Below are 10,527 nucleotides of genomic sequence, written 5' to 3'. Positions count from 1 at the left end.
CTGCCCATATCTTTGTTTTTTTGAGACAGTGTGATTGATTCTAGAGGCTTTAGATGTTTCTGCAGTTGAAGAATTGTAAACAGAAATGAAGGCACTGTAGACATAGCATCAAAGTCATCCAATTGTGCTTCTTGTCTTTGTAATCATTGTGCTATCATTGTTTATGTTGAAGCTACCCTGTGTTTAAACATGGGAACATGTATACAGCAGGGGTGAGAAACAGGCACTTAGCCTGAAGCAAGCCCAGAAGATTTTAGACTATTGCAGACTTCCACTTACAGTGATTTTATATGGCTAAATCTAGGTGCTGTGGGTCAAGCTGTGGAACTGGGGATTTTTCAATTTTCATGCAGAATAAAAAATTTAATCAAGTAGAAAGAATACAATCTTCAAATTTGCTTCTTACATATTGCTATGGTTTGGATGTGTCCCCACCCAGCTCTGAAGCTTAATCTCTAGTATGACAGTGTTGGGGGGTGGGGTCCAAGAGGGGGAATGAGGCCAGGAGGGGAGACTGAGGACAATACCACTATTGCTCTCCTGGGTTCATTATTCTGGAAGTGGATTGATTATAAAAGAGAGCATTCAGCATCATTTTACTCTTTCTCTCTCCCTCTCTTTGCCTTTTTGTCACAAGATGACAGTTTAAAGTGATTGAATGTAAAGTTGACAAGGGGTGAACTTGTGATGGTAGATCTTGTCAACTTGATTGGATTGAGAAACACATAACAGATTAGTGAAGCACTCTCCTGGTAGTGTGTACGATGGTGTTTCCAAAACTGGCATTCCCAGAGATGGTCAGATCGTGAGGGCTCTCACCAAAAACAGATTAACGCTTGATGAACTCACCATATGTTGGCATTATTGGGAAGTCGTGAAAGGTAAGAAGTGGGACTAGTTAGGAAGTAGGTCACTGGGGAGCATGTCCTTTGGGGATATCTCTTCCTTTGGCACCTTCCTGAATCCCCTTTCTGTGCTTCCTGTCTGATGAAAAGTGAATAGCCTTTACCACATACTCTTGCTGCCAGGATGTCCTGCCCATGAGCATGGGACCAAGCAACCATGGACTGACCCCTTTGAAACTATGAGCCAAAATAAATAATTTCTTCCTCTTAAGTTGTTTCTCTCAAGTCATTGGTCACAGTGACAAGAAAGCTAACAAATACAGAAAATCAGTGCCAGAGAAGAAGATCCATTGCTGTGCCTAACTAAACCTGGTCATGTGGTTGTGTAGTCTTTGGAAACTTTGCAGGAAGAATGTGGAAGAGTTAGAATGTGCTACAGAAGCTCAGAGCTTGATGGTAGATCCTGGTGGGATCTCAGAAAGCCAAGACACTGACAGGAATGTGGACAGTGATGGGTGGGCTCATGAGGTTTCAGATGAGAAACTGAACCAGAGGCCATGCATGCCACAATTCTAGGAAAGAATTGCACCCCGAGAGTTTGAGTGAGGCTGGGTTTAAAAGTGGTGGGCTAATTAATTTGGTGGAGGAAATTTTAAGACAGCATAGTATCAAGCTGTCTATAATCCCAGCTACTCAGGAGGCTGAAGTAGAAAGATTGAGGTCAGAGGCTGACCAGTGCAAAAGCCTGAGAACTTACCTGAAAAACAAACTAGAAAAACAAAAGAACTGGGAGCATGGCTCAAGTGGTAGAGCCCTTGCCTAGCAAGTGTGAGGCCCTCAGTTCAATCTACAGTACTGGAAGAAGAAGGTGGAGGAGTGAAAAGGGGTAGGGGAGGAAGAAGGAGAAGGAGGAGAAGAAGAAAGCACTTTGAACTGGGCCAATAGGAAAGATAACTTGAGGGCCTTTCAGGAATTGCAGGATTCAGAGCGGAAAATTGTAAACTCATTTGAAAGACTTCTTGAGAAGGGAGAGCTGCTTGGATGCCCTGCACCAGGGCTGCTTAGGGAAATATCTTCCCAGGTTCAGCTACCTGGGTACTCAGAGGCTATTGCAACCAGGTTCCAATGGAACCATACTTCCCTTGGTATTATCCATATGATGCTGATGTATAAGGTATTCAAAATACAAGAGTTACAGGGTCATGGAGACTTCCAACCATATTTCAAAGGAAGAACTGTTAAGCCAAGCAATGTGTGGCAGGGTGGGAGTCCCTTATGGCAACCTCTGAGAGGACAGGGTGTGAAACTGTGAGGTGAAGCTGCAGCTGCAGAGGAGAGTCCAGGATATTAGAGATGCCAGGAATGTGGAATATCTGCTGAGGAAAGCCATAGGCAATGAATGGAGCCAGCCCAAGATAGAGGCCAAGTAGGCTGCAAATGGCAAGGCCATAACTATGGGACTGCCCCTGTGGAGCTCACATCATGACAGCATGTGCTCCAGATGCCAAATGTGGGGCCACAGGACTTCCCTGTGGTTTCAGTCTTCGGTCACGTTCCTTCATTCTATGACCTCTTTCCTCCCTTTTGGAATGAGGATATATATTCTGTGCCATTGTATCTTGGACATATGTAACTTGTTTATTTTTTATTTACAGGGGCTCACAGCTAAGAGCTTGCCTTGAGTCTCAGAAGAAATTTGACCTTGAATGTTTGAACAATAATGGAACTTTTAAGATGATGGAGACTTATGGAGATGGAATGAATGCATTTTGCATTATGAGGTGAATATGAGCTTTCTGGGAACTGGGGCAAACTGTCATGCTTTGAGTACAAAGTATCCCCCACAAAGACTAGTGTTTGGGAGCTTGGTCTCCAGCTGTGGTGCTATTTTAGGGGTTTCTGGAAACGTTGGAAGGTAGAAGAAGTTGGTAACTAGGAGTGGATCTTTGTGAGTACCTTGTCCCTAGCCCCTTCATGTGTTTTTATATACTTTCTGGTAACCATGGTGTGAATTGTTCTGCTCAGCCCTGTCCCCCCTGACAAGATGGACTGATACCTCTGGAACTATAGTTTAAAATAATTTTTTTTCCTTTAAGTTTTTCTGTCAGGTATTTTGGTCACAGCTACATAGAAGTAACTAATACAAAGGCCTTCGCCAAATGCCAGCCTCTCACTCTTGTTTTTCCAAGCCTCTAGAACCATAAGTGAATAAATTTCTGGTTCATATAAATGACCTAGTCTGTACTATTCTGTTATAGCAGCAAAAACATACTAAGACACACATATATTATTAAAATTCAACTGTAACTACCAATACATTTTACTGTTTAGAAAGGAATATCTCTAGAGGCTGACATTACTCATATTTGCTGGCACATGCTATTAATTAAAGTAGACTGTATTTTGTGAGCTTTATTTGTATTGAACTTTTCTATAGGCATTACCTCTGTCTTTTTTTTTTTTTTTTTGGGTTTTGGAGCTTGAACTCAAGGCCTACACATTGAGCCACTCTACCAGCCCTTTTTTGTGGCAGGTTTTTAGACATAAGAGTCTCTACAACTATTTGCCTGGGCTGGCTTCAAACTGTGATCCTCCTGAACTCTGTGTCTTGAGCAGGTAGGATTACAGGCATGAGCCACTGACACCTGACCTTTTTATTAGTGGTATGGGGTTTGAACTCAGGGATTCACACTTGCTAAGCAGGTGCTCTACCACTTGAACCACACCCCACCCCTACCTCTTTCTTATTGACTGCACCTGGGGTTCTACTCTCATGGCCCTACCCTTGATATGACATTGTTTACCTAATCAGGCACTGTGAATTTTTCCTTCCCTTTCCATTAAAGCTAATCATGTTGTTAAAGTGGTTAATAATAAAACTTGAACCCCTGGTGGGAGTCCCCAAATTTACTGGCCAAAAGCATCAACATATCCATGTGAAGAATTCTGTCCATACATCTTGTTGTCTTGGATTTTCATTCACATGTAGCTAGAATGTAACCTTCCCAGCAAAGGGGTGTTTGATTCACAGTGTTCTGTTCATCTTCATACCACAGAGTGATTCGCTAGCAACTTCAATCATGGCCTTCATTTCTTACATCATCTGGAAAAGTGTAAGTGCTGGACTACATCAGGAGACACACACGTTCAGTTGCCTGCAGAGGCCAGGCAGGTAATACCTGAGAGTGAAAAGGACAAGGGATGAGCAAACCCTAAAGTGGAGAGCCTGCATTCCATCTAAGCAGGGGGCATCTTTTCCATTCTTACCAATAACAGCCACATGTAGGTTTGGTCTACACAGATGCTTTTATAGCACCAGAAATACCAACTGTCATGATTTTTATGCTAAATCTCATGGTTTTGGATATTAGGAATGAATTTAAAAAAATTAAAACCTGCATGAGCCAAATGACACACAGCTACAGGCCAGTTTATGGTCTGTAAACTCCTTGGGTTTCCTTAGTGATTCCATCCTGCTTTGGAAAGAGGACATCCAAAAATGTTTTCTGCTCTGATGCCAAGCTCACTATCAGCCTTTGTAAACCATTGTTGGTTTGGTCCATATCAGCTTAATCCATTCAGACTCATCCACCAGGCTGGGAGAAAAGGGGAATTATCTTTTATCAATGGTTTCCATTCCACATCAAGAGACTGGGGTGCATTTGGGATTAGATTGGCTTTTCTGTTGAGATATAAACACAAATGGGAAAGAAACAAGTGGAATTACCCAGACTAAACTGACAAAAGAAACACACGGAATATTTAAGTATAAACATACCTCTTTATTTTTATAGTGGAAGAACGAATTAAGATGAGATCTTTACTGTTTGCTTTTTAAGTGTTCTTTTTTGGTGGCAACACTTGATTGTGTATGAACAGTTTTTCTGTTGCCATGTGGTACAATTTACTACCCATTTCAGTTCTTCTTCCCTTGTTGCCTTAGTGTTTTCTAAAACATCAAAAATGTTATTTTAAGGGAATTCTACAAAAGAGTTTTAAATATTAACAAGATATTAAAAGTAATTGGACTAATGAGAAAAAGGAAGCAAGTGATCAGGAGAAAGCCAAGTTTGGACTGAGGAAGCTGGAATGGAGTAATTGTTCATTTTAATCATTAATCAAAACTACTGCTCTTCATTTTCACGTTGGGTCCTGGTATGCTTTCCTCTGTGAAAGAAATTCATGCACTGTTCATTTGTTTCATGTTCCTATTATAATGTGAGAGGGACTAATTCACATATAATACAGTTTCCTGAGAAATAAAAACAAACTGAACGTCAATGTGTGAGAATTCTCTCATTCCCAGATTTCCGTGTAATAGGGAATTATTGAAGCATCACATATGCATTTGTATTGTTTGTTAAGAACAATTAAAGTAGAGGAGAAATACATTTAATTATAAATTAAATTGTTTTAGAAGAGGACTAAAAACAATCTTATAATAAGCTTTTTACCAAAAGAGGATAAACTTTATCTCTGAATTGAAGTCAATACCATATAGAAACCAATGTGGGAGTGTTTAATGAATCTACAGTTTATTTTCTATTATTTTGATAAATAAAAAAGAAACAATAATTTACTTAGGATCTTCCTGTTTAATTTCTAAGGACAATCACATTAATTGAGAGGGTAATTACTCTGGAAGCTGTGTAATCATAAGAACAATGCTGAAAGTTTCCATGCTTGAAATTTAATCTGTCTCACAGTGCTGTGATCTAATAAAAGAATACCTGAATTTTAACCATTTGCAAAGTACTTACATTTTTCTGTGTTTGACTGTTTTTATTTAATTCCTGGTAGAGGGAACCCTATATCAGGCATTTAAAATAATTATACAATATTTCCTCATTGATGAAAAGAATAAAACTTTCCTTGCAGGCAGCAAGAATTGATTTCTATCTAACACTTTCAATGAATATTTCACCATTTACTTTGCATAGCATGCCAAGAGAAACCAGGAACACAATTTCAGAATCTGTATAAAAATTTCAGGGGTCAATGTCAAGCACAAGAATTTAGGGAAGAAGAAAAAAACATAATTAAAAAACCCAAGGTAATCAACCTTATATCTTGATCTTTGCTCACATCTCTAATTTCTGAAATCTGTTCTTTTTAGGGCAGAATAGGTTATAAGGAAAATTTTAACTTTAGATCTTGCTTAGAAACTTTGGAAACTTGGGCTGTATTGAAAATCTAGCAACCAGAATGTCTAGTTTCTGGGTCTGGACTAGGATTGAGGACATTGGGTTTTAGGGAATTTGGGAAGATGTTGATACAGGTGGCACTTTGGGATACCCAGCACAACAGTGGCATTGTGTTTATCAGGCATTTGTCTAGTAGCAAAATGCTTTGTTATCTCAGAAGAGAAAGAGAACAAACTGGTTCTAACAGAGGTAGGTGGTTACAGAAGACTGGCCCACTTGACTTGCCCTTCAACCTCAAGAGGCAACCCAGGGGCATCTTGTGGACTGAAGACCACCAGCACATATTCCTCCTCAAAAGCCAATTGAACTAGTGGTGAAGAACTGAAAAATTAACATGAACATTTTTGTGAGACTCTTATCAGTGTTTTGGGGGACTTGGTTTTTTATAAAAATTAACATTTTACAGGCCACCTCAAGCAATCCAACCAGCTGTTCAAGGCCATTACCTTTTCTGATAGGCTGTCCAAACCATACATTTAAAAATATTTTTTATCATATTTCATTTCATTCCTATAGTGGAAGCAATACTTGGCTGCCTATTAACCATTCCATGTCCATTTCTGCTTTCTTGCTTTCAACTCTAAGGACAAAATAGCCAATAATGACTTTCCCAGCTTCTTTTGTAGCCAAGAGTGGCAGGGCAACACAGTTTTGAACAAAGATATGTAAGAGGCAGTTTTCTGGAATCTGTCTAAGAAAGAGCTCTCCTTCATGATACAAGTGGAAAGGTTTTGGAAGAGATTTTTTTTTTGTCATGTTTAGTGGCTCTATGCTCTGTGATTGGCAGCAGTCACATAGGAAGTAACACCAGAAATGGCAGCAGCCACCTCACCATCCCAGGGCAAAGGCTGAGAGAAAAGAGAGACACCAGTCTTCATCCTGTCACAGTATATCTGACAGAGTGTCTGATTCCAGCTTTCTTGTTATACAAAAGTTAATGTCCTTGACTCTTAGGTGTCCAGAGCATTCTAACTGTTTTTTGATTCATGGAGCCATCTTTTCCATGGAATATTTTCCCAGGCATTTTAAAGGTAATATATTCTAGAGTTGAACTCATTTCTAATTGATTGGCATATGGTATAATTTGCACATACACACGTGCATTCACACACACACATTTCTAGTTCAGATTTGAGATGAGAATACTCAATGGTGAATTCTGTTGGTTACACAAGTACTCAAAACTTTCTCCTTCTCCTCTTCCTCCTCCTCCTTCTTCTTGCATGTGTGGTGTTGGCGATCAAACCCAGAGCCTTGCACATGCTAGGAAAGTGTTCTAACCCTGAGCTGTGTCCCCAGCCTAGACATCATTTTTATTGATTGTTATATACCTTGCTTCCTTCTAACATGTATTTAGAAAAACTTACAACTATTCACAAATTATAGACATATTCCATTCAAAGAATTAGAGCAAATTCAAACAAGAAAGCAAGAGTTGGGTCACAAAATAGAAAATAGAAAAGTAGAAAAACATAAAAGCAGAAATGTGAAGGAGTAGCACTTAACCAAGTAGTAGTAGTTATTCAAAAGAAACCAATTATTCAGAACAATTGTTAACTCTTCCTGATCCAAAGGTCAGGAAAGATTTTTCCCTTTAAGGGTCCTTATAAATAGAGTATTGCACAGCATAATTAGAGTCCCTACACATTTGCCTTCAGCATCTCTGTGTGTCTGGTCCTTCCTGACTCTTGTCTACAGTCTGCAGTGAAGCAGAGGAGAGCAAACAGCTTAAACAGACCACTTAGAAATGGAGCACATTAGGATAACTTCTTAGCTTGAATAAATGGATCAAACTTCTTTAAAAAAAAAAAAGGGTAGTGTGCTAAGAATGCAGACTCCCTGGCTTTGAACCCCACCTTTGCTACCTCTTTTCTGAGTGACCATGGATAATCCTGCTATTCTTCCCTTTCCTCCTAGGGATGACAGTAACGGTACTTAGTTGGTGAAGCATTGTGAGGACCACATGTGTTACTTAGAACAGTGCTACATGCATGTTTGCGCTTCTGCTATGTAGAGCCAGCTCCACCATTGGCTTTGAACTGAACCATAACAAAAATCATTCAGGGGTCAGGTAGCCAATTCCCATTAAAAAAATTACCCCCAAACTTAGTGGCTTTGCAAAGCCAACGTTTTATTTTATCTCACAATTGTACAGGTCAGGAACTTGGCAGGCTTTACATAGACATTTTCTGCTGCTCAAAGCAGTGACTAGGGTTACTCAGGGATACTCAGTCCATGGCTAGTCATGTCTGGAGGGTACAAGACCCATTTATTCACATGTCCAGCACCTTGGGAGGGCTGACTGGAAGTCTGGGCTCAGTTAGAACTGAAAAGTGAAGTGCCGTCCCATGACTGAGGAAGGTAGAAACCTCACTGCTCTAGGACTCCTTCTATGGTGGCCCAACTTTCCTAGAGACATGCATGAAAGCACCAAGGCATCTGAAGACCTGGACTTAGGAGGTTAGGCCTAAGGCTATGGTTTGGGTTAGTTATGGTTAGGGCTAGGGCTAACAGGGAGGTGAGTGCTCAAACCAAATAGAGAGGTCAGTGTGGATTCCAGGAGAAGGGAACTAGACTCACATCCCAATGAGAAGAGAATGAATTCACAATCAGTTTTAGTACCACCTGGAACTGGAGAAAACTTTGTTACTTTTATAGCCTTCTCTGCCCTCTTAATATTTTTGGAATTCAGAAGCTAACCTCTAACATGAAGGGAAATGAGTATATAAAAATGTGTCACCCTTAGTTATTGAGAGCATGTCCTAGAACTAGGGACAATGGCAATTGGGGAAAGTAGAATGATGCTTGCCTTACTGGGAGGAGGAGCTGATACATATCAGTGGCTTTGTCCTCTGATTACTTTTGATGACTGTCTAAGGTTTCAATCTAATATTTGATAGATTGACCCTGATTTTCTGAAGTCTTATTCTAGTGTTTTATCATCCATCTTGATCATCACCATGTAGAAGTACACCTCAAAAACTGTGGAAAAGTACAATTAAGAAGGATGTACTCAGGAGCATAAATTGGTTTTCCTAAGTTATTCTATTTCTTGTGCTGGAGTCATTCTCCCCAGTCTGAGCAGCCTACTGCTGATTGTACTGATTGTATTAGCAGTGACTGGTCAATAGCTAATACTTGGAGGGGAAACAAATCTTGATAACCTATTACAGTATCATGAGATTGCCTTTGTTCATCACCAATAAGTCAACCAATCAATCAATCAGATCAAGATTGCCCTGGTTTTGACAGAGCCAGTGCTTTTGAACAAAGTATACTTTACAAATGATTCTAGTTTTTAAATGTATTTGTACTTTCTGGAAGAGATTCTTTTCCCACTTCATATCCATTTCTTCCCATTATTGGCACTTGAAGAAATTTCATGTTATACAAAAAGGAATGTTCCTCAGATCCCACAGTAAGAAAGCTGTGAATTTCATTCAGGCAATTCTGGAATTGGACTGCAAATAACTATGGTAGCTCGAGTTAAGAGGTTATTCTTACCCCCCAACCCCTCATTCAAATACCACACCCTTTGAGACACTTTAGGTTTTTTTTCATTTCCCTATACTTGTTGCCTTTTGGTCCTGTGTCAAGGAACCATTCTCATTAGAACAATAACAACAAAAACCCTTTGTTCTTTCATTGGTCTCTTGGGTGGTGTTAATGGTATTGAACTCAGACATATATTTGCTGTTTCTTGAAATTGTGAATTCTACATCCCAATGGGATCATTATAGGCTTACAGCATGAGATAAATCATATTGTGTGGCATTTGTTTGAGAGATTTCTAAAGAACAAAAGGAGTATATATGTCAGAGGGAAGTATGGGGGTGAACAGAATCTATTCATACTTCATACTTCTAAGGTCATGGAAAAACTCCCTCTCCTAAAAATAGCTGCTTTTTGTCACAGGTACTGCTTGTTGGCTACCCCAAGTCCATTTCCCTTCCTTCCTTCCTAGCAGGACCCTGACTTTGTTCAGGACTTCAATGTATGTAGTTAAAAGATCCATCTCCTGGACTTCCTTTGTGGTAATGGAACTGTTCTATACTTGATTGCAGTCATACTTACATGATTCCATATAGGAGGTAAAATGTTCCAGACCTATACACACAGACACATGAAAACTGAGTGCATGCAAAAATTTGTGAAATCTTAGAGGGGTCTGTGGTTCATTCTAGCTAATTGTAATTTGTCAATGTAAATTTCTTAATTTTGATAGTGTACTATAGTATGTCAGATGTTATCACTGAAGGACACAGCATAGAGGCTCACAGGACTGTTTGGTGTGATTCTTGCAGCTTCTTATGACTCTGTAATTATTTTAAAATAAAAGCTTGAAAGTAATAAAGATATCGACCTCAGACTTCTTTGGACATAAGGAAGCCACAGTGACTCAATTTTGTTCAAGGAGATATAAGCAGAGCAGGCAAGTTAATTTATGGTATCTAAATGGAGCATGCTACGTGCATATT

This window comes from Castor canadensis, chromosome 5 (genome assembly GCF_047511655.1).
Source record: "Castor canadensis chromosome 5, mCasCan1.hap1v2, whole genome shotgun sequence".
Taxonomy (NCBI): domain Eukaryota; kingdom Metazoa; phylum Chordata; class Mammalia; order Rodentia; family Castoridae; genus Castor; species Castor canadensis.
Note: the sequence above shows the minus strand (reverse complement) of the source record.